Consider the following 25,813-nt stretch of genomic DNA (forward strand, 5'->3'; position numbering starts at 1 on the left):
CTGACTAAGGCAGAGGTTCCCAAACTCCGTCATTACAGTCCAGGTTTTAAGGATATCCGTGCTTGAGTCCAGATAATCAAATCAAATTGACTGAAGTACTAATTTAGTCACCTGTGCTTAAACATGGATATCCTTAAACTGTGGACTGCAATGGCAGAGTTTGGAAACCTCTGTACTAAGGTGCCAATTAAGTCACTTGTGATTAATCATAGATATCCTTAAAACCTGGATTGTTTAGCTTAGTACATACTATAAGATTCTCTGTCCAATCTGGCTGGTTTGAGCTAAAACCTGTTAATGTATAACATCAAATGACAATCAACTGTTTGTTCCCAAACACTGGAAAACAGACAAAAATGGTGGTTCAGACAAATTGGTTAAATCCGTTTTATATAACCAATGTGTCCGAATGACCGTTTTTGTCCCTTTTCCAGCACTTGGGAGCAAATGGTCAATTGTCTATTGCTCCCACACATTACCAGATTTTGTTACAATCAGCCAGATTGGACAGATAAACTTATAGTGTGTACCTACAGTATCTTTAGACTGCTTTGAAGTCCAAGTTTGGGAACCACTGGACTATATGAAACTCATGCTCTGGTTTTGGCCACAGAGCCTCAAAGTATAAGTGGGGGCCCGGGAGGCTAGAAGAGTATGTCTGGGCCCCTATACAGTTTTTGCTATGGGGCCTGGAGATGTGTAGTTCCACCTCTGACCAGGACTGTATTATTCCCTACACAACCTTTGCAAAGATGTAAGGTCTTTAACTGAAATGGAGGCATTGTAGTAAAAATGTATGCAGACCAGCAATACAGATGTAACACGGATGTAAATTATGATTAACACTGGCAAGTTGCATTAAATGCCTTAGGCCAAAAAGGGTCTTGAGTGAGCTGAACCTAAATATTGCATAGGATTCATTTGAATCCTAGATTGTTTGCACCTATATTTATACAATATACTCAATAATACATACCAATACAATTTAATTCAACTGCATTAAATTACAATATTTTTAAAATACCTGTATATATTTTTTTAAATTGCCTTTAAGCTTAAGTCACAAAATATTGAAGTCTATTGTGGGCCGTTCTAGTAACAAGGGGTTAAAGACCTTTTTCCATTTCTACACAGTATGCAATAAAATACTGTACGAGTCATTAATATTTCAATTTGTAAAGACTTTTACGATCAATAAAACCTCCATTTGTTACTCAGTCAATCAGATATATAAAAGTATTTCTTTTTTGTTACAGGGCAGAGTTAAACGCTCGTTTGAACAGATTCTACAAACATGTCAGTGATGGTCCCAGAGGATTATCTCGTCTCCATTTCAGTAGTGTTTTCAATTTTTTTGCCTAAAGGCTTCGTCCCTCTGAGTTTTTGGCCACTGGCAAAAAAAAAAAGTTTAAAAGAGTGTGAAAGACAATGTTTTTCTTCTGGGTCCCAGGAAATATTACTTACTGTAGGATGGTGAAAATAGCGTAATTGATCATCGTTTAAAATAAAAATATTTTATTTAGTCTAAGGGAAAATATTTAAGCAGAAGCAATGTTCCTTAAAAATACAAAATTACAATTAACATTTTTGAGGCCTAGCCTAATAGTAATTATATGACACTAAATATACTAGAAAAGTCGCAGTTATTATATGGGTTTGTCTCTTTCTTGGTGGCTGAACCTATTGCTTTGATCTGGAAAGTCAATAGACCAATAGTCTAGAATGGTCTAGAAGATACACAGGGAGTCTTTCTGAGTTCCTCACTACTACTTCTTTATACTGATAATAAAACAATATGTAGTTGAAGATGAATTGGTTCCCAGCCCACACACGAGTCTCGACTACATGTCAAACATACATTATATGGGAAGCAGTCGGGAAACCGACGGATGGAATCCCGAGAGTCAGTTTTCCGACTGTCTAATCCCGCCAAGGGGTTAAATGACAGGCGTTGAAATCCCAACATCTGTCATTTTACGTACGCCGGGAGCCCGACACCCGGCTTACCGATCAAAGGTAAGCCGGGCGTTGGGCGCGGACAGCCGCGGGAGGGAGGGTTAGGTTTAGGGTTTCCGAGGGGAACCTAAGGTTAGGCACCCTCCCGGGGAATTTAGGGTTAGGCTAGGGGAAGGGAGGGTTAGGGTTAGGCACCTCCGGGGGGAGGTAAGGGTTAGACACCCCCCGGGGGACTTGGGTTTAAGCGGCAGGGAAGGGGGGGGTTAGGTTTAGGCACTTAGAGGGGGGATTAGGGTTAGGCACTTGGGGGGGAGATTAGGGTTAGGCACCCCTAAGGGAGGATTAGGGTTAGGGGGTAGAATAGGGTAGGAAATACTTACCTTGGGACGATCGGAATTTTCACCGCTGCCAGGATGCCGCTGTCGGGATTTGATTCATACTGAATCCCATTATATGTCACACCATGGCTTGTATGTGCAGGTCATTGCATAGTGCACTTTTCATATATAGTTGACATGTGGTTCTGCCACATTCAACTCTCTCCTGGTTCAAATTATATCCACCCCACAAACATACACCTCTACTCAACTCTCCTTCCCTTTATCACGTATGACTCCCATTCTTCCCTTTTCATATGTATACTGCACTCTCCCATTTCACATATGCACCTCAACTGGCTATACCTTGTGACATATCCACTCTACCCAACACATTAACGCATATAACAAATTGTCACATATCAAATCCCACTACCACACATAACATTGATACTCTACTCTCTTTCCTAACTGCTCCCAATACTGCTGGTACATTAGCGAAGAAACTATGTACAGTGCACCAGTGACTCCCAATGATGATGTCAGGGTCTGCATAGATTGCCCACATAATGGAGCACTAGAATGAGCTTTCTGACCACCCCTGACACCAAAATTAGGTCTAACCTCCCATAATCTGACGGTCAAGGAGCTGAGTCACACTATGACATTTTTATGGTGACTGGACCAGCACCATGCAAAACCAAATGCAGTAAACCAGTTAACCCACCAGGCCAGACCAGAGCCCCAGGTCACACACCCCTATGCCAGTCAACACAAATTTAGAAAAATGGAAAAATTGTTTTTTGTTTTTATTAAGTCTTTTTTAAAGAGTAATTTTATCAATTAAACATATGAGACATGCATGTTTTAAGTGCCTCAAATAATTACCATAAAGATAACTTAAAGATTCAAAAAGTAAGAGTTATACATAGAGTATTATTAAACAGTAATTGAACAATGCTCAATCCCAGAACATTATTACTCAGCTGGATTTGCATTTCATTTATATTATTCTACCTAAAATACCGATTTTTCACTAAAACTCAGAGTCACAAAAATGTAAAACTGCAGCAATCCTAGAAGATCCATTATTTAATTTAATATAATAAGTTGACAAAAGTACAAAAGTATTATTTAAACACCTGTCATGTATTTAGACTTCCCCTTATATTATTCATTTAACTGAAAATGTCACATGGCAAAATTATTTTTTTGTAACTTGGGACATCAGTTACCTGTCCCCATTGATAAACCATTAGCAATGCATTGAGGTAACTTATTGGTTTTATGCAAGATCACACATTTACCAGCAACACAGATATTCTTCTTTATTGAATGTGTAGAGTCTTTATCAAGATGTAAGTATTTCAAATAAAAAGAGAGGCATCTATAACACATTGGTGTAATATTGGCAACTCTGGCAGCTGCTTTCATCATTTTGAGTGAATAAATATATCTAGACTATAGCAGTAATACTGTACCTTACATGAATGCATGTTTGTATGTATATACAGTGCTCGAAGTGTATGTAATGGTATGTCATATCGGCACTTCACTTCTGCACCATGTGCTGGAACTGTCCCAACAGTGTCTGTTTAAATGCGGCTGGCCAATCGGGGTGACAGCAGTACTGTATTTTGAATTTGACACTGGATACGAGCCAATCACAGCTTGCGAATTGACAGCCAATCATTGGCAGCCACGTGACCGCCCCTAATTGGATGCCAGTCCGTGTGGCTGGTTCCAAATTCAAAATGCCGCCTGGGACCCTGAGTAAGGGGGCATTGTGGTCAGGAGAGGCGTCGTGTGAGGGGAGGGGAGGAGAGAGCTGTGGAGGGGCGGAGATGTGAGTGCTACGGAGGGCAGGGGTGGGAAGTGAGATGAGTGCTGCAGAGGGGAGGCGAGTGCTGCAGAGGTGAGTGCTGCGAAGTAGAAAAAACATGCACTTTAGTAAATATACCCCTCAGAGTAGCAAAATATCTGCATGTATATCTTAGTAGAGAACACACAAATTTTATATCATATTAAGAATAGCAAAATGTTATTATCTAATAGGCAATTGAGCTTGTTATAGTGTTTATTAGATTTCATATCACTGCGGTCTAATAGTAGAGGTAGTTACCGCCTAGCCTCATTAGTCAAGTGCCAAAGTATTTCATAAACAAAATTTGGTGGTTTGTTTATTAAATGGCAGCTTTCCAAAGCCTCTGATTGTCTGCATTTTAAAATGTAAAACAGCAATACTATTGATTATAAAACCCATACCAGGATTGCCTATCCTTACATGACCGATTCCACCAGGTACAAAATGCTCTGCTCCTCGACTTCCTTCTTAATTTGTGATTGCAGTCACCTGTTTTGAACTAGTTGATTGGTGAGAAGGGTGTTTCAACACAGGTGACTGCTCATAGGAGCAGAGCATTTTGTACCTGGTGGAACAGGCCATGTTGGAGGGTCTGGGATTGCTGTTTTAACTATGTTTAACTATGTTGCTGGTGTGCAGGAATGGGTGAAAATAAATGAGCTATGGCCTAGGCCTGGGTAGTGTAATGGCATGGAGGCCTTCATCAGGGCCAGAGTCAGAGCAATGGCAGTGTGGGCCAGGTACCAGATCACAGTCTGTTTATGCCGAGCTCCAAAGTGATTTGTTATGAGGGAACTCTCCTGGGTTCACACTAGTGTTTGTATGATATACAGTATAGCCAGCTGGCTGCAGAAGGAGAAAATGAATACCATGTTAGACCATGCGCCCAATAATGGAGGCAGTAGCAGTGCCGGCTGTGTTCGTACAGCCAGAGGTGGAGTTGCCAGATCGGAGTCATCTGCACCCGTAATGGCAGAAATGGTGGGAAATTGGCAGAGCACTGCCTGGGGATACACCAGGTAAGTTTAGGGGATGGTACTCCGTACTATATAGCGACCCAGGTGGGGAGCTTGTCAGAGTATATCTGCTAACAGCATTCTAGAGAACCTGCCTTGTCTCCTTTATATCAATGATGCAGGAATCGGATCACACTGTCCTTGAGAATCATGTCTGATGTTATTGGTAATGATAAGTTGCATAGTTGCACAGGATGTCCTGCTAGATGGGCAGTAGGCTGGAAAATACATAACTGCAAACACTTCCTCTCCGAATAAACAGCATCTGCCAGGGGGGTAAATTGAACCCTTTAATACACACCCCTTTTTATGTAAAGTCATTTGTAACATGAAATAAGATAATAGCCTGAACTTTTTATTGCAGATCATTCCATTTACATTTATGTTATTGCCATTAACTTAAAGCATCTTGTCACAGTGGTTGGGCTTCCTATCTCAGAACAGGAGGATTTATTAATGTGCAAAATAAAATTGGTTATATTGTTTAACCTAAATAAATTGTGTGACTCTTTTTCTATTGTTCATATATGGTCACGGCTCTGAAAGAACACTGATTATTTTGTTATCCAATCATTATTGTGATATCTGTTTTAGTTTTTCCTGTAGACACAGTTATATTCTGGTTCCTAAATATCTTGATGATATAAATAAGACATGTTGGTGGTATTGAACAGACAAGTAAGTGATTAGTGTAGAGAGACTCCCAAGGTTTGCATTTGGCGAGTACATTACATCCACACATGCCTCTATTGTTAGTACATCTCAAAGTAGGACAGTCTGGAAAGGGACAGATAGTGTAATCTAATGCCAGCTGTTCTGCAAATTCAGCAGCCTTCACAGTGCATTAAAAATCCGTTAGTATCAATAGCACATCCTTGGTGAGCTCTTTAGGAAGCCATTGGAGTGTTCTTAAGCTTCACTGTTACCAGAAGGAACAAAGATTATTTTAGAATGAGGTAGACTGAAGAAAAAGCTCCACTATTTTCATGTTTGTAAGATGGAGCATTTAAATGCAATAGTGGTGGGTAATGTGTGGCCAATGAACTATGTTGTGCAAAATACTCTAGCACAAATCTTCAGGTGTTTCCACGTTCTCATTGAGCAATAAGCAAAATTATACTGTGAAAGACCATTGGCTCCAAATGATGAAATTACAGGTAGAAAAATGCAATCATCCATGCTCTTCATTTGTACCCTATATATTTAAGTACTATATGTAAGCACAGCAGAGTAGGATAACTCAGGGGCGCAGTCAAGGGGGCAGGGAAGCCAGAGCACATTCTGGCTCCAGGATCTGGGTAGTACTGTATGTGCCACAGCGGTGTCTCCTGATTGCCTGTAGGTCCACGGGCACCAAATTTAAAAGGCCATCCGGGCCCCTCTCTCTCAGGGTGACCGGCAGCAGCGTGCCTGAAGCAGGATCCGCAGTTGGCAACTGCCAGCCAGCAGGGAGAGGCTGGGCCGGGAAGAGAGCAGCCGTGGTGAGAGGGAGGAGCAGCAGTGGTGGGGGAAGAAGCTATCTACAGCACTGCCACATGATGGTGAAAAGGAGGTGTTAAAATGGGCAGGAGAGGCTGTGGGGGATCCCACTTACCATCCAGATAATCCTGTAGTAGAGACAGACCAGGTACAGTGACTTCTGCTCTCCCAATCTCACCCTGCACTTCCACCCTCATCCCGCTCTCACCCCCTCATCCCGCTCTCACACCCTCACCCTGGTCTCACATTCACACCCCGCTCTCCTACCCACACTCTCACCCCACTCTTTACACCCTCACCTAACTCTCTCATCCCCACATTGTTTGGGGACCGTGGTGTGCTCCAATTCTTACAATAACAAAGCTATATATCCTACGTTCATGGCTTAATAAATAGCATTTTTACTTAACTTAATGGAAATTGTGCCTGATTCAGAGCTTCACGCTATGCCGATTTTCACGCAGTAGAACAATTATCAGTGGTCTGCGCATGTGTCACAAATGCATTGTGTATGCACGGCGAATGAATTGCAATCAAGTTCGCTGTGAGGATTCACTCACAAATGATTAACAGGAAGAGACCATTTTGTGGGTGGTTCAAGCCAAAATACGTGCATGTCGGGGCCATTTCCTGGCCCTGTACTAGCCAGCGTCTGACCATTTTATGGGTGTTTATGGGGTGTTCTGGCCAAAATTTGGGCACGTCGATACCGTTTCCAGGGCATGTGTTACAAGTCCCGGTCATGACTTGTCTCTTTCTAGTAATGTACCTCTTTCTGGCAGTATGGCTTCAGTTCCATCGGTTGCTAGGCGATCTGGATGCTGCAGCATGTCACGTGCTGTCCACAACACGGCATGATTGGTTCCTTCCCCTATTTGTGCATGCTGACCTTTTGCCACCTCGCCAACTATAGCGTACCTTGTGGATTTCTCGGCTCTGCTGTATGGTCAGCGTTCTCATCTCTCCTGATTGTAATTTCATTTTCCCCAGCTTCCAGCTGCTCCATCAGCCTCCAAGCTCCAAGCTCTCAAAGCCACATCACTGGCCTCCAAGCCATTGCATCAACTCTTCAAATTGTACTACTGGCTTTAGCCACACCATCGGCTCTCAAAGCCACAGCACTGGCTTCCAAGCCACTTCATCAACTCTTCAAACTGTACTACTGACTTTAGCCGCACCAGCGGCTCTGAAAGCCACATCACTGGCTCCCAAGCCACTGCATCAATTCTTCAAATTGTACTACAGGCTTTAGCCACACCATCGGCGTACAAAGCCGCACCATCGGCTCTCGCAGCCGCACCATCGGCTTCTTAGCCGTACTACTGACTTTCCTCCCAGTTTCCAGTATCTCCCGCTATTCTCTGGTTTCTGAAAGGTAATCAGTGTAAACCTCTACTACTTTGAGTGGTAAGTCCAGACGGCCACTTAAGTACCGGTAAACGTCTTCTAGTTCTAAGGGAACAGCGGGTGGCTGTTAGTGGTGGAAGACCTCGCTAGCCTGGGTTCTAGGGGTTTACGCAGAACAGCCTAGGAATCCATAAAAACAGCATGTTCTAGTCAGCGTCTGTGATCGCTTATTCAGAGAACAAAGCTGCAGTGTCAGTTACCGTGGCCATTCTAAGTGACCATAGACTTATTTGAGAAGTCAATGTTTTCAGGATCTGCGTCCAATGCTGAATTAGTGTACAGAGTTGCAGGCAGCTGCGAGGGCTCTGGTGGGTGTCTCAATACAAATTCCGCTGGCTGCTGCATTAGCATATTTTAGCAATTGCTAAGCAGCAAAATTCACAAATGCCTATCATGCAGAAACAACTGTTTCCGCATGATTACCAGGGCCAAATGGCTGGACAAATAGGTACACTAGAAAATAAACACAAGAGACAAAGAAGGGAAGGAAGGTTAGAGTTGGTGATTCAGAATATAAAAGCAAATGAAGAGAAGGATTCAAAAAGTTTTTGCAGCTCTGCAGCTAAAGTTCCTAGAATTTCATCCTACACAGAAGAATCTTATCACAAGTGACAGCTAGTGACAACTATCAATATCATCTATGAACATCATCAGATTCAGATGAGTGACACTACTAACTATACAGTTAAACATGTATTTAAATGTTAGTAAAAATATACAAGTCCTAACCAGATTTCAGTGGTTTGCATAAAATTAATGGCCCACACGGCTTTCCGCATGCAGATCCAGGGACCCCCACGTTACACTCAATGCAAACTTGCATTAGCATGAGGATGTAAATTTGGCTTTTGTGGATGCCCACAAACACAACCACTTTCTGTGTGACTCATAGCTAGTGATGTGCACCGACCCCTGTGTTTTGGTTTTGGATGTGTATCTCCTTCGTGTTTTGGATCTGTATTTGGTTTTGCCATAAGCGCCCTTGCATGTTTTGGTTTTAGATCTGTATTTTTTTTCAAAAATTAATAAAAACTGCTAAAATCACATAATTTGGGCTGTTTTTGTTCCAACAATATTATTAACCTCAATAACATTAATTAACACTCGTTTCCAGTCAATTTTGACCACCTCACAGCTCACAATATTGTTTTCATCCAGGCCCAAATTTTGAACCAATCTAGCTGGCTGACTAAGCTAATCGGCAGCAGTGGGCGGCACAAACATGTGGCAGTTGAACTTCCAACATGGCACATAAGGAAACATATGTTTTCATTAGTCAAGAGGCCCGAGGAAGCTGGATTATGTAATATGTAGTTAAAGGCAGGGACAGGAAGGGTTGATTGGTAGTAAATTTTATTTAACATTTTTTATTCCAAAGCAAATTTATGAGGGAGGAGTGCAAAGCATGGGTGAATGATATGTCCCATATTTTGCCCACAAAATCAACTTGGTGGTTCAGAATATTTTTTTAAATTAAAAAGGGGGATGCAGGTGATGCTGTCTGTGGCCATAAACATTTCTGGACATTTTTGGCATTCAACAACCGCATGTAAAAGATTGCAGCAGCTGTGGCAGTTCAACTTCCAACATAGCACATGAGGAAACAAATGTTTTTATTATTAAAGAGGCCTGAGGGAGTTAGAGTATGTATGTAGTTGAAGGCAGGGAAAGTAAGATTTGATTAGTAGTACATTTAATTTCATTTTTTGATTCTGAAGCAAATTTATGAGGGAGGAGGGGATGCATTTACAAAAATATTTAAATTATTCACATCAGTCCTTGCCCCAGAAGAATCCTTGAGCACTATGCCTGCTGCTGTTGCTGGGAGTTGATTTTCATCCCAGAGTGGGACCAGAAAGACTACTAGTAGTACTTTAAAAAACAATTGACTGTTAAACAATCCTTTTCAAGGGGGAGCAAATATGACAGCAGTCACCTAGTTGGTCAGTGGATCACTGACGCCATAACATCTATTCTGGTATTAGATGTGCATCTAATAACCACCAATAAGCAGTGGTTTTTAGACAGTTAATTGAGGTCCTGTATCCCCCGCTAACAAATCCCATCTAGATTCCACTTCACTAGAAAAGCATTTCCCAACCTGTACAGGGACATTAAAAAAACTGAATTAGTGGCATCCAAAATGCCATTGTACCCACTGTCCACTTAACCACAGATATGTGGACATGCGGAGCAGAGCAAACGCAAGATTACATGACTAACAGCCCACTTGGTGGGTGTATTGCTGTCAGTGGCACCAACAGCAGCAGCAACTAAGAAACAGCAGCTCATTCAGAGGCAGGCTACTCTGTGTATCACCGATTTCACTAAAAGGCATACCACTGACAACCTTTTAGAAAAACTCAGGGAAGTCATTGCAAAATGGCTTACCCTGCTTGGACTCTCCTCAGGATTTGTGATTTCTGACAGTGCCACCAATATTGTTAGAGTATTAGAGCTGGGTGAATTCCAACACATCCCATGTTTTGCTCACGCAATCAACTTTGTGATGCAATTTTTTTTTTTAAATGACAGGGCCATGCAGGAGATGCTCTCTGTGGCCCAAAAAATTTCTGGACATTTTCGTCATTCAGCAGGCGCATGTAGAAGATGGCAACACCTGCAGGAAATGTTGAATTTGCCCTGCCACCAGCTGAAGCAAGAGGTAGTTATAAGGTGGAACTCCACCCTTTATATGCTTCAGAGGATGGAGGAACAGCAAAAAGCCTTCCAAAGCTACACAGCTTACTATGACATAGGAAGAGGAGGGTGAATGTACCTTAGTCAAGCTAAGTGGAAATACTTTCCGTGTTGTGCAAAGTGCTGAAACCCTTCAAAGTAGTCACCTGTGGAGTGAATTCAGACACTGCCATCTTGAGACAGGTAATTCCCCTAATTAGACTGTTGGAAAAGCAGCTTGAGAAACTGGAGGAGGAGCTGAAAAAAAGCGATTCTGCTAAGTATGTTGGACTATTAGATCAAGTCCATTATTTGCTTCACCAGGATCCAAGGGTTGTCAGTATCTTACAATCAGATCAATACATTTTGGCGACCATGCTGGATCCTATAGTAGGTTTAAGTCATACATTGTGTCTTTCTTCCCAACGGACACAGATCTGAAGAGATGCAAAGAGCTGTTGGTAAGAAAATTGTCAGCTCAAGTGGCACGTAATACAGAGATGGCTTCTCCTTCAGTTTCTGCAGCAAGTGCATCTGCTGAGAAAAAAAATAAACTTTTCAAAAAGACCCAATGGTGAAGCAAAGTCAACACAACCAAGTTTTGACATCTGGTCGGGTCTAAAAGAATGTCCTACAATTAATGAGATGTCTTCCATGACTCCATCTGATAGTCACCATTCAAAGAATGGACTTTTTTAATGATAGCATCCAAATAGGCATGTCAGACAGTCCATTTGACTACTGGCAGTAAAAAAAGGCAATTTGGAGGCTCTTGCACAAACTGGCTTTGCTTTACTTGAGCTGCCCACCCTCCAGTGTGTACTCAGAAACAGTTTTCAGCACAGCCAGGAACATTGTCAGCGATTGGCGTAGGAGGCTACTTCCTCAAAATGTGGAAAAGATGATGTCCATCAAAAAAGATTTGCAAATTCTATGCCAATTACATCAAAGAATTTACAGAGGCACCTGTAATGGTGGATTCCAGCGGGTACAAATTAATATTAAAGTATGTGAAGATGATGTACACACTGATGAGGGTGAGGAATTGGATAATGATGGCGACGACATCTTGCCTCTGTAAAGCCAGTTTGTGCACATAGAGATCAGCAATGTTAGCTGCCCACTGGTAGCTTGTTTTGTGGGGGCCCAAACAAACCAATCGCTTCATGATTAATATTGTTGATGAAGGTGTTGGTGGTGAAGATGGCAGGTGCTTGGATCTAGCAGAGAGAAGGGAGCTAGCTGACACTAGACTGCTTATTGGTACTTTTATAGCCAAAGTTTCTGAATTTTGAACTAAATATTTTTGAATGGATGCACTGCAGATGACGTAACAGGGAGGAAGTTCCTAGATGTATAAAGTTTATACCTCTCCTTACTCTGTCTTTACAAAAGTTACAGATTTGGGTAGAAATAATTCCACACATATGAAGTGGCTTTTTTTGTCTTGTGTCCAGGCATGACAATGGGCTTTTCCTTATCATGGGCAACAATTGTTTCTTCCACTGGTGCCTGATTTACACAAACTAACAATATCCTCATCATCAACATCTTTATTAGCTTCAGCTACACAAATATCCTGCTCATCCTGGTGCACTTCCATAGAACCATCCTCGATTTCTATGTCAGCATGTTCACTTACATTATCATAAAAGACAGAACCACCAGTCAGAAATAAAGGCCTTACCTTTTCTTGCCACTTCATGTGGTGAAGGGCATTTTGCCAATTTTATGTCTTTCTGCAGCTAACTTTCCCTTGATGATTTTTTTTTACCACTGTAAAAGATTGGTTCTTTGATTTTAGATGCCATGACTTAAGCCCTGTATGTCCTTGGGCATAGGCTTTAGTAAATGATGTAGGTGACCTAGTATCGTCATGACAGGTGGCACTGGCAGCGACTCCAGCACTAGTATGTGGTTCCTGCTCTCCTCTCAACTGATTGTTCTCCATATCAACAAACACAAATGAAGTGGGGTACATCACACACATAAATTTGTACCAATTTTAAATATTACAATGCGGTATCAATGACCTACAGTTTCACAAGATTTTTTTATGAATAACAAAAGAATAAGACCACTCACAGTGTCACAATATTTTTTATGAATAAGAATAATACACTGTGCTATGACTAATAGTGTCACAATATGTGGATGATAAACTGCAGCCTGGCTGGCAGTGTCACCGAACAATAATAGCATAGCTAGCACACACAAAAAAAGCTGAAAAAAAATATTTTATTTTTTATTTTTTGTGGAATGCTAATTTTATTTAACTTTTATTTTTTTTTACACTGGGGAAGAGCACCCCTAGATGTGGCAGCAGCCCCTTGATGAACAACACAGCACTCCTTTATGAGAAACAATGTACTTCTGCGGAATGCAGACAGACGACCTGCAGAGTCACAAATACGTGGATGATAAACTGCGGTCTGGCCGACATTGTCACCAAACAATATTTTTTTTTACACTGGGGAAGAGCACCCCTGGATGAGGCAGCAGCCCCTTGATGAACAACACAGCACCCCTTTATGGACTGCAAAGCACCCCTGCGGAGTGCAGATAGACCACCTGTCACAAATACGTGGATGTTAAACTGCAGTCTCGCTGGCAGTGTCACCGAACAACAACAGCATAGCTAGCACACACACACACACAAAAAAAGACAAAAAAATATAAAAAATTTTGTGGAATGATAATTATTAATTTTAACTTTTATTTTTTTTACACTGGGGAAGATCACCCCTGGATTTACAGAGCACCCCTGGATGACACAGCACCCCTTTATGAACTGCAGCCCTATCCCCTTGATTGACAGGACAACAGTGACACAGCAGCACCCCCCACTTTATGTACTGCAGCCCCAGCCTGACAACACTGACCCCTTGAACAACTACAACACTGCATCCTTGAACAACAGGGAAGAACAGAGCCCCTTGATTGACAGGACAACAGTGACACAGCAGCACCCCCACTGTATTTACTGCAGCCCCAGCCCGACAACACTGCACCCTTGAACAACTACAACACTGCACTCTTGAACAACAGAGAAAAAAATTGCGACGATCACCGGGACCTTTATAGAATTCAAAACCCGTGAGAATCTGACAGCAGAAGAATGACATTTTGCCTCGTTTCCGAGTCAGGCGGGAAAACTCGAGCCGGACTTGTATCTGACTTGGAATTGTAATGTTCGGGTGGGTCCGGTTCTCGGAGAACCAGACCTGCTCATCTCTACTCATAACCAGCCCCTCTGTGTCTGGGACAGCAGCTCGCTCTTGCAGCAAAGATAAGTGGAGTGTAATGGTCACCAACCATAAGGATCTGCTAGAATACTACACTTGTGCTGCTAGAAAATCCACATATGCATCAAATAAATACTTACCGTATATACTCGAGTATAAGCCGAGTTTTTCAGCACATTTTTTGTGCTGAAAAAGCACCCCCTCGGCTTATACTCGAGTCATGCCCGCATGGTACGCTGCTGAGTAGCGTACCATGCGGGCCGCGGTGCAGACTGTGTCACTGCTAAACACACAGCCGCCGGAGCCGGCAGCTATGTGTTTGGTGTAATCAGCAGCCGCTGAGAGCCTGTCAGACTCTCAGCGGCTACTGCTGCTCCCACTGTGGGAGCCATCTTCCGGCTCCCGCAGTGGGTAATGGGAGAGACGTCGTCATGACGACGTCTCTCCCATTATGCAAAGCGGCGGAGGAGCCTGTAGCAGCGTCGGGACCAGGAGTGGGGTTACAGGTAAGTGTTTTTTTTTTTTTACATTTCTTTCTACTGGGGGGGCTACTACCGGGGGGTACTACCAGGGGGGGATATCGCTACTGGGGGCACTACCAGAGGGGGGGATTAATAATGGGGGAACTACCAGGGGGGGGATGTTGCTACTGGGGGCACTACCAGGGGGGGTTAATACTGGGGGCACTACCAGGGGGGGATATTGCTACTGGGGGCACTACCAGGGGGGGGATTAATATTGGGGGCACTACCAGGGGGGATGTTGCTACTGGGGGCACTACCAGGGGGGGATTAATACTGGGGGCACTACCAGGGGGGGATATTGCTACTGGGGGCACTACCAGGGGGGGATTAATACTGGGTGCACTACCAGGGGGGGATATTGCTACTGGGGGCACTACCAGGGGGGGTATTACTACTGGGTGCACTACCAGGGGGGGATATTACTACTGGGGGCACTACCAGGGGGGGTTATTACTACTGGGGGCACTACCAGGGGGGGATTACTACTGGGGGCACTACCAGGGGGGGATTACTACTGGGGACAGTACCAGAGGGGGGATTACTACCAGTAGCTGCTGCATTTCCCACCCTAGGCTTATACTCGAGTCAATAAGTTTTCCCAGTTTTTTGTGGTAAAATTAGGTACCTCGGCTTATATTCGGGTCGACTTATACTCGAGTATATACGGTATCTTTTTGATCTTGGAGCATTACTCCTGCATGGTGATTCTCTTTAGTGAGTTCAACGAAGTGACAGAAATAAGGCTCTTAGATAAACACTTTTAATACAAATTTATACATAGTAATGGAACTAAAGGTAATTTCATGTGTCTGGAGGAGCAGGCATGTTTCATTAGTGTCTCTGGCTTCCATATGTGTCTACTCTTAAGACGCTAGGACATTTTTTTACTTAAATATACAGTATACTTGGTTTCCCACTTATATACCTTTAACCTTCTTTGTTTGATTCACTTTTCATTTTTATAGAATTGAACTCAAGTCAGCTGGAATTGCAGGAATGGAACTAAATGTAGATATTTGCCCCTTTGCTGCTATGCCGAGTTCTACACATCTGTACGACTGCACAACCCCTATCAATATGCATAGTTAAATAACCATCATCATTATCACAGCACTATCCATGGTGCTATCTGAAGTCTGAAGGCTCTCTATGTAGGTACAATGCATATTACCCACAGGGGCAAATACAGAATTTATGGAGGGGGGCTTCCAAATGTTTGATATTAAAGCAAGTGTGGCCAGTCCATGAAGAGGAAACACTCAGCATTTAACCAGCTGTAATATATGTCATACAAAGTATAGTGTAAGTAATAATTCTGATATATACAGGACCAGCGATCACAGTAAGCCATTATATGTGGCAGTAGGGCCATCCTGTCTGAGCTGAATGTTTTTATTTCAGAAGTGAGCACCATTCCAGATCATTTGAGCAAGTTCTGGAATCTGGGGGAGCAACAGAAGAACCTTGCACTGCCCTGGACATAGAAGTACATACTTTTCTCCTTATGCACTGTTTAGTATATTATTATATGGTATTAATAATTGACCCTATAGATGGTCTATAGCAGTGCACCCCTAACAGTGCATGTTTTCCAGATTTCCTTTTTGGTGTATTCATTACTGGCTCAGACATTTTAAAAGATCAACAGGAAGTGCAAATTATTGAATTTGTGACACTGAGGGGATCTTAAAAATATGTAACTTTAGTATTATATGCTATTTATATTGTAGTCATCATAGTGTGGGCTGGGGATTCCAGGCAATCAGAAACCCCCCTGTATTTACCTATGACCCACATTTCTAAAAATCACAAGAACCATCCATGAACCAGACTTGCATGCAACTCTGCATCATCCCCAATGTCTTCCATAACACTCACCAGACAAGACTAAAGAGGATCCCCATGATAATTAATACAAGAAAAAAAGCAAGTTTAGAAAATAAAGAGTAACTCATTAAAGTAAAAGATGTAGGAACATTCCTGCACATTGGTAATTAGCCTGTGCCATATTTTCTAATAAGCAGCAAAATAACTAGATATGCCCTTGATAACATATAGGGTCTGATCTTCATCCAAACCCAGATGTGGCCGCAGCTGCATCTTTTGCCACAGTCACGTCTGCGTCTTCATGCTAATTCCACGGGCGATTTCTTCAAAACTGAGATGCCCGCTTGAGGTGTCTTGCACCCATGTTAATTCGTCTTGGTGCATCTTTAGACCATACTTGCCTACCTTTTCATTGTCCTCCCTGGGAGAAGCCTGGGGAGGGCAAGCAGATAGTCTGTGACGGGGGCGGGGCCTGATGGGTCACGTCATTAAGCCCCACCCCCTTCATGGAAAATTACCGCGATTGGCCTTCATTTAAATAGGGGGTGGGGCTAAATGACTCAATTCATGGAGAATTTTGTCATTAAGCCCCGCCCCCTACTCGTGGACCCACGATCATCGCGGAAATTCTCCCCATTCTGCCCACTTCCTAGTGAATGCGGGAGAAATGTCTACCCTTCCGGGGGTGTTGGGGGTTACCTGAAAAATCGTGAGCCTCCCGCGAAAACCAGGAGGGTAGGCATGTATGCTTTAGATGCACCATCGAAACTTGCACCAGGTGCAGCTTCTCCATGTGAGCCACCCCGTTGTACCTCCCAGGAACTCACGCTAAAATATACTCTTCTTGTATCCTAATTTGCTCTGCAGCTCCATGCATTAGCAATCGCAGGTCTTAAAACATCGGCAACTGAGCTCATATCGTCAAAGTGTGCAACTGTTAACCAGGGAGCTGACTCGCTAGATGCGATCGCTTGCACGATGTGTATGCAAATTGTGTAAGCAGTGTAATCACACAGCAATGCATTAGCACGCCCAGTATTTCTTAGCGATCGCATAAAATGCAGACACCCACCAGCCTGTCTTAAGACGCCCACTTATGCACATCATGTCCAGGAAGTGTATGCAACCATCGGTACATCGGGTAACATCGGATGCGATCGCAGCACTTGAAGTTGACCATACACTTCAGTGTAAAAACAAGCCAGGTGACGTGTACTATGATGCTGTTTTTTAAATTTGCACACCTCTAAAACGCCGTTGAAATGCTCCTCCACTCCCCCGTTTTTAATGGCCAGACTGTTACCACCTACAAACGGCTTCCCCTGTCACTTACTCTGCTGGGCAGTCTATGCGCAGCGAGCGAACACATTGTGATCTTTCGCTAAGGTATGCGCACTGCGCACTGCGATGCATATGCATGCGCACAATGCATACCATTGGCAGCAGCGAGCGTTTGCATCTTAGCGAGCGGGTCTGAATGAGTTCCTAGGTCCATAATGTGTTAGAGCATTTCATTGTGCATCTACTGAGTATGATAGTACTATCTATTCCTGGGCTGGCATGATAAATTCAGTTCATTTTACATAAGGTAAGACTTCGTTGTACAGAGAAAAGCATTTAACAAATGATCTCCGTTTTACCTTTCCTATGTATTTCTCTTCTCCCGCAGTAAAACCTCTTCATTAGCAATAACAGGTATTTGCAGAAACATGCTGATACAGCCTCTAATAGGTGCCAAAGAAGAGAATTTAATATAATAACATATAAATCTGCTATAGTACAATGGGACAGGAGACTGTGCCAATTTATTATAGGGATTCATTAAAATAAATAAGACATTGAATGAATGATTGGAATAATACAATGAAACACAATAGGGTTTTCTGCCTATAGCAGATAACAAAAACCTTGTGGTGTGCAAGGCAAAAGGTTATTTATTTTAATGCAGAAATGTGATAAATCTACTTCAATGTACCTAAAACAATTGTATTTTAAAGAGATAGCATCTCAGCTAGAGATTGGTGAAGTATCCGAATCCTTCACCATTTTGCTGCAATATTTTGCACGTTTTGCTGGCAGAATTTGGCTTTAAGAGTTCCCAATCCTATGAAAACCACACTACCTAGTATAATAAATGTTCATCACCTTCACAGCTCTATTCATAAAATGCTTATTCATCAAAATGCAAATTTACCAATACAATGCAGCCAGAGCTGGGTTAAGACTGCATGGGGCTATATGCAAGACACTAGTTTGGGGCCTCCGTACATTCATTTATTTACCGTATACACATACCTGGTCACTGTGCACACTGAAATTACACCCCTGATACTCACAGACCACTGTACACAGGTCACACCGATATCACACACCTGGTATTCAGATGTGTCCTGCTATATCTTTGCTGCGTACGCAGCAAATTGCTCCAAGCATGGCGCAAGGTGTGTGCCCGCAAGCAGATACGCGCACTGCGATCACACACGAGCTGCAATAGGAATGCATGGTGCAATCGCAATGCGTGCCATAGCATATGCTCTCGCGGGTAATCGCATGGCACGATCCGTGCGCATGTTGGTAATGCGATCGGCAAAGATGTAGCAGGACACATCTGAACACTGATCACTCAACACAAATCATACTGATATCACATGCCTGATAAACACTGATTACTAATCTCTGTACCGGGCCCGGCAATAGGGGAGGACAAAGGGGACACCCATACTGGGCCCCAATGATCAGAGGGGCCCCAAGGATCAGGAACAGAAACGGCGCAGAAACTTTTTAAATAGCTGCTGTGCTGTTACAGCAGCCGTTTTTCCAAAGCCTTGCCCATTGAAAACCTTTACCCCTTTCAACACTGGCTCACATTGTGACATGTAGGGGCCAGTGCTCCTCCTCCTCCTCGGCCCCTCCTGCTTCCTTTTTGTTCCTCTCCCATTGTCCCCTGTTGTCTAACTTCCCTCTCGTGGCACCCCCAACCCCCCCCCCCACCCTTCTTCATGGCACCTCCAACCCCCGATCTGGGCATTCCCAACCCCCCTCCTCGCAGCACCTCTGACTCCCCACCCCTACACTACTCTTCCTTAGTAGCCCAGCTGAAGTGTGTAGGGACAAAGCCAAGCTTCAGCATGAAGGTAAGTGACTATGTTATTGTCATTTTTAACATATATGTGTGTGTATGTATATATATATATATATATATATATATATATATATAAACGACAGGCTTAATTCACGGCACTCAACCATCTGGGGGTGCCCTTGGCATGTGACCACACCATCTACATAAAAAATATCATACAAACTCGGCACTCACATGCTTTTCAAACTGCAACTCCTTTGAACATAGGGAATGTTGGTTCCAAAATAATGCAATAATTTGTTAAGCTGACCACCGCTTCACGGTCATTCCCATCTGGCCAGTCCCTACACTGATTCTCAGATAAATGAACTTGATCTGCCACCTTTGTCTCAAGCTACATACATTTTAAACATGAAACTGAGTCCTGCCTTAAAGAGACAGGACCACACCCAGGGCTATCAGTTACTAAGCACCTGGAAAAAGAAAAAAAGTTTGTCTTACATTTGAAAAACAGGGTGCCCTAGCAAGTGTGACCACAAAATTTAAATAAACGACAGGCTTAATCCACGGCACTCAACCATCTGGGGTGCCCTTGGCATGTGACCACACCATCTACATAAAAAATATCATACAAACTCGGCACTCAGATGCTTTTCAAACTGCAACTCCTTTGAACTCCTTTGAGTTCATTTATCTGAGAATCAGTGTAGGGACTGGCCAGATGGGAATGACCGTGAAGCGGTGGTCAGCTTAACAAATTATTGCAATATTTTGGAACCAACATTCCCTATGTTCAAAGGAGTTGCAGTTTGAAAAGCATGTGAGTGCCGAGTTTGTATGATATTTTATATATATATATATATATATATATATACACGTGTGTGGATATATGTATGTATATATATATATATATATATATATATATATATATGTGTGGGTATCACTACAGTCATCTAGGAATCCCTTAGGAAATCCTAACAGATCATGGTACTCCCTTCATGTCAGCTTTAATGAAGGAGTTGTGTAAGTTGCTAGGGATATGGAAGCTACAGACCTTGGTCTATCAAACTTCAAACTGATGGGTTGGTTGAGCGGTTCAATAGGACCCTTAAACAAATGATTAGGTGAGCCGTGGCTCAAGAAAAAAAAGACTGGCGTACCCTGTTGTCCTATCTCATGTTTGCAGTATTAGAGGTACCAAAGGCCTCAACAGGGTTCAGTCCCTTTGAATGCTATTTTGGTAGACAACCCCGAGGAATTTTAGATATTCTTAAAGAAGGGTGGGAACAACAAATGTGGTTCTGTTTGAGGCCCAATTGTATGACCAGTTACAACGTATTGGTTCAATGGTTAAGCACCAACTGGAAGAAGCACAGGGATGGCAAAAGAAGTGTTACGATACCCGAGCAACCAGATGCACCTTTAATCCAGGTGACAAGGTGCTAGTCCTGGTGACCACCCAAGAAAGTATGTTGTATGATGTTGTTACTCCACTAGGAGTTAAGCAATGGCCGTATAGGATACTGGAAGCAAGAAGGGCTGCAGTGAAGCGAGAAGTGGAGGGCATGTTGTGACTTGGGGTAGTGGAAGAATCCACTAGCGAGTGGAATAATCCCATAGTCCTCATGCCTAAACCCCCGGGAGCAATTCGCTTCTGCAATGATTTTAGAAAATTAAATAAGGTGTCTAGGTTTGATGCTTATCCAATGTCACGTGTGTGTGAGCTGGGGAAGAATTTGGCTAGTTGCCGGTATTTGACTACCCTGGATTTAACAAAAGGTTACTGGCAGATACCGTTCACTTCCTCAGTCAAACCCAAAACAGCCTTTTGAACACCAGAAGGGTTGTTCCAGTACAAAATCTTGCCATTTGGCCTGCATGGGGCACCAGCCACATTCCAGTGGGCAATGGACAGATTACTAAAACCCCACAGAGAATATGCCACCGCTTACCTCGACGACATAGTTATATATATTCAAGACTGGGAATCCCATCTTCCCAAGGTGGAGGCTGTTCTATACTCTTTGAAACATCATGGTTTTTGGCAAAACCCCAGGTTGATAAGGTAGAAGCTGTGAGGTAATGAACTAAAAGCAAGAATGGACGTTTCTGGGTTTGGTTAGTTACTACCGACGATTCATTCAAAACTTTGCCATTCGGGCAGCTCCATTGACAGACCTCCTAAAAAAGAATAAACCAGACAAATTAGACTGGTTTGAATCCTGGGAGGCCACTTGGACTGATTTGAAAGAAGCCTTATGTACAGCACTGCTTTCAGAAATTTCCTGGGCTGGTTTTCCATCTGATTCCTCCCCTGCTTAAAGCACTGTATAATGTGAAAACAGCGTGAAAATGGGCAAACAAATGAATAACATAGAAACATAGAATTTGATGGCAGATAAGAACCACTTGGCCCATCTAGTCTGCCCCATCTTTAAACATATTGTTACTTCAACCCTTATTGATCCTTACTTCTTCTGAAGGATATCCTTATGTCTATCCCATACATGTTTAAATTGCTCTACTGTCTTAGCTTCTACCACCTCTGATGGGAGTCTATTCTACTTGTCCACTACCCTTTCTGTGAAGTAATTTTTCCTCAAATTTCTCCTGAACCTACCACCCTCCAGTTTCAGAACATGTCCTCTTGTTCTAATACTTCTCTTTCTTTGAAGAATGTCTCCGTCCTTTACCTTGTTAAAACCCATTATATATTTGAACGTTTCTATCATGTCCTCCCTTTCCCTTCTCTGCTCCAAACTATACATATTAAGATCTTTTAGTCTTTCCTGGTACATTTTGCAGTGTAGACCTTGCACCATTTTAGTTGCCCTTCTTTGTAAAGTCTCTAATGTATTAATATCCTTCTGGAGATATGGGCTCCAGAACTGAACACAGTAATAGAGATGAGGACGTACCAATGACCTATACAGTGGTATTATCACTTCTTTCTTTCTGCTATTGACTCCTCTCCCTATGCAACCAAGCATCTGACTTGCCTTCCTCATTACTTTGTTACAATGTTTGCTTGCCTTTAAGTCACCTGAAAGTGTGACTCCTAGATCCCATTTCTCTTCAGTAGTTTCTAGTATAGTGCCATTAATACTATATTTAAACTTTGGATTTTTGAGACCCAAGTGCATGATCTTGCATTTTTTGACATTAAACTGTAGTTGCCACATTCTAGACCATTCCTCTAGTCTACCTAGATCATCAATCATTTGTTTTACCCCTCCTGGTGTGTCTACCCTGTTGCTTACCTTTTTGTCACAAATAAAGATATTAAAAAGCACTGGTCCAAGTACAGATCCCTGAGGTACTCCACTGGTAAAATTTCCCTCTTGAGACTACACTCCATTTACTACAACTCTATGTTTCCTATCCTGCAGCCATGATCTTATCCATTCAACTATCTTTGAATCCAATCCCATGCTTTCCAGTTTATTTAACAGTCTGCAATGTGGAACAGTGTCAAAAGCCTTACTAAAGTCTAGATAAACTATATCTATGGCCCCCCTTTTATCTATTTCCTATTACTTTTGCATACACACCTATAGATATATCTGTCCAATCCGTCTGGTGGGATGGAAAATCTGGTAATGTATGGGCGCAAATAACAATAGAAATTTGTTACCAAACACTGTAAAATGGACCAGATTTTCCTTCCCACCAGACAGATTGAACAGATATATCTGTAGGTGTGTAAGTCACCCAGTCAAAAAAATCAATAAGATTTGTTTGACATAATCTCCCCCCAGTAAATCCATGTTGTTTGGGATCCTGCAAATTCCTGGATATGAGATAATCTACGACTCTTTCTTTTAAGAGTGTTTCCATCAATTTCCCTACTACTGATGTAAGGCTCACTGGTCGTAGATGTTTGCCTCTTCCTTGCTTCCATTTTTGTGCAGTGGGACAACGTTTCCTCTTTTCCAGTCCTCTGGAATTCATCCAGTAGCTAGTGACTGGTTAAATAATTCTGTTAATGGTGTTACCAGCAGCCCTTTAAGCACATTTAGTATCCTTGTATGTTTCCCATCTGGCCCCATTGATTTATCCACCTTCACTTTTGAGAGTTCTGTTAGGATCTTCTCCTCTGTAAATGTGCTTGTTCCCACCTCATTTTTCTGATTACACCTGCAACTTAACAGTGGCCCCTTGCCCTCTTTCAGTGGTGAATACTGAACAAAAATAATTATTAAGATGATCAGCTATTACATTGTTTCCCTCAACAAGACTACCTCTTCTGTCTTTAGTCTTTTTATTCCACCTTTTGGTTTTCTCCTTTCGCTTAGATACTTAAAAATGTTTTGCCCCCTTTACCCACTGATTGTGCAATTTTCTCCTCAGTTTTTGCACATCTGATTACTTTCTTAGCCTCCTTCTGTTTTACAAGATACACCTATTTGTCCTAATTATGTTGCATCTGCTTATATTTCCTAAAGGTCATCTTTTTTGCTTTCACAATACTTGCTAGCTCTTTCCCTAACCACTGTAATGAATCAGTGGTGGAACTAGAGAGTGATGGGCCCAGGTGCAAGAATATGATTTGGGCCCCCCCCCATTCCTGGCACCCCCACACCCCAACATATGACACAAACCCACAGAAGAAAAACAAGAGATGTTAGGACCTTGTTGCATTGTTTACTTCCTTTCAAGCATGTGTACAGTATAGCCTTTTGTTTTTCACCACCTCACTCCGCTAGATCCTATGTGGCTAAAGGACCTCTGTGACGTATCAACCACGTGACCGCTGCAGGAGGCTGGGCCGCTCCTGCATTACCATCCATGAGAGCATAGAAGGGGAATAAATATTTGTGGCAAGCGTAGCGAGCCACCGTGCCCAAAGCGTGGCGAGCATAGCGAGCCAGCGAGGGGACACTTTTGGTCCCCCATTAGCATCCCCGCCCCTCCCCCTTTCATGCCGGGGCATGTGGGTGTGACGTCACAGGTCCCCTGCAGCGCTCTATTCTAGTCATAACCATCAATAAATCCAGTCTCTGCCCTCCCCTGCTGCACAACCTTTTGTTTTTCACCACCTCACCTCCCCCCCCAGTCAGTAAATCCGGTTTCTCTGCCGCAACACTCCCCTCCCTCGCTGCCCAGCCTATGTTTTTTTCACCACCACGCACCACCAAAATACTGCTCCCCCCCTTGCTGCCTAGCCTTTTTATTTTCACCACCACAGGCCACTGCAACAGAGCTGCCTACAATGCCCGACCCCAGCCTATTTTTTTTTTCACCACCACAATAACTACCCCCCCCCACCCATTGCGCGGCCCAGCCTTTTTTGTCAGTTGTCACACTTGGTCGTGGTCCGTCCGTCCGCTGCCCGCAACCCCCTCCCGCTGCCCGTCCAGGATTTGTTTTACCACTAACGTTACTCAAAGTCACTTACCTTCCGTTCAGCTTCTTCTTGACAGAGACCGCTTCTTCCCCGGCGCCGCTCCTCTCGATCCGCGGCTCTCCAGGAGCACGCGTAACGTCATGATATTACGCGCGTGACGTCAGGACGTCACATGCGCCGTGTCAACACAAGGACGGGGGTGTTACTGTGTGTCATGGTGGAGCCGGAGCGGCCAGCTCTGGCTCCATCCACTTACTTAAAAAGGGAATGGGTCGGCGGGTAGTGGCGGCAGTGCTGTCGGATGCAGGCGGCCATGGGCCCCTGCACCACAGCGGGCCCTGGTGCAAGGCACCGCCGCTAGATCCACCCCTGTAATGAATGAATACCTTTATTATGTTACAATAATGATAACACAGATAAAACATTTTTCTGTCAATTTTCACAATGTTTTCACATTGCACAACGCCATATTTGGTGACTTTTTGCAATCACAATCTTTTTTGCAGAATTCTGCTTCTCATTTCCAAATTAGTCTACCTTTCAATTTGTGAAATTCTGATTGTTAGATCAAGCTTCAGTTTAAATATAGCCACTCCTGTATATAATAACTGTATATATTTATAACAGATGCAACCTTGTACTAGAACACCATTCTACTTTATGTAAAAACAATCTGTAAACACTTGAGCTACCAATCAAAGAACTACCGAACATTTTCTTCGTTTCAAATGGATCACACAAGTGATCACCAGTTGCATGTGATGCTAGCTTATAACAAAGATGGCTGCCTTTGAAATACATAACGAGAAGTTATTGCATCCGTTACTAAACATCTGGAGATCTCAGGGCGTGGCCTGGATGGGCATGGTGTTGGAGGGTAACTCTGTAGCTCTCTGGCCTGTTTATCCTGCCTCCTCTGCCTCACCTTGGCAACGACAAGCTAATCTATACTCACCCCTCCATGCACCGGGAATTGTTTGGACCTTCTATCTCTGTGCCTGCTGAGTTACAAGCACTACTAGGTACACACTGCAGTGGCTCCTCATTGCAGGCGCCATCTTGGAATTTGA

Source organism: Taudactylus pleione, unplaced genomic scaffold, assembly GCF_031769625.1.
Source record: "Taudactylus pleione unplaced genomic scaffold, aTauple2 ptg000146l, whole genome shotgun sequence".
In the NCBI taxonomy this organism is placed as follows: domain Eukaryota; kingdom Metazoa; phylum Chordata; class Amphibia; order Anura; family Myobatrachidae; genus Taudactylus; species Taudactylus pleione.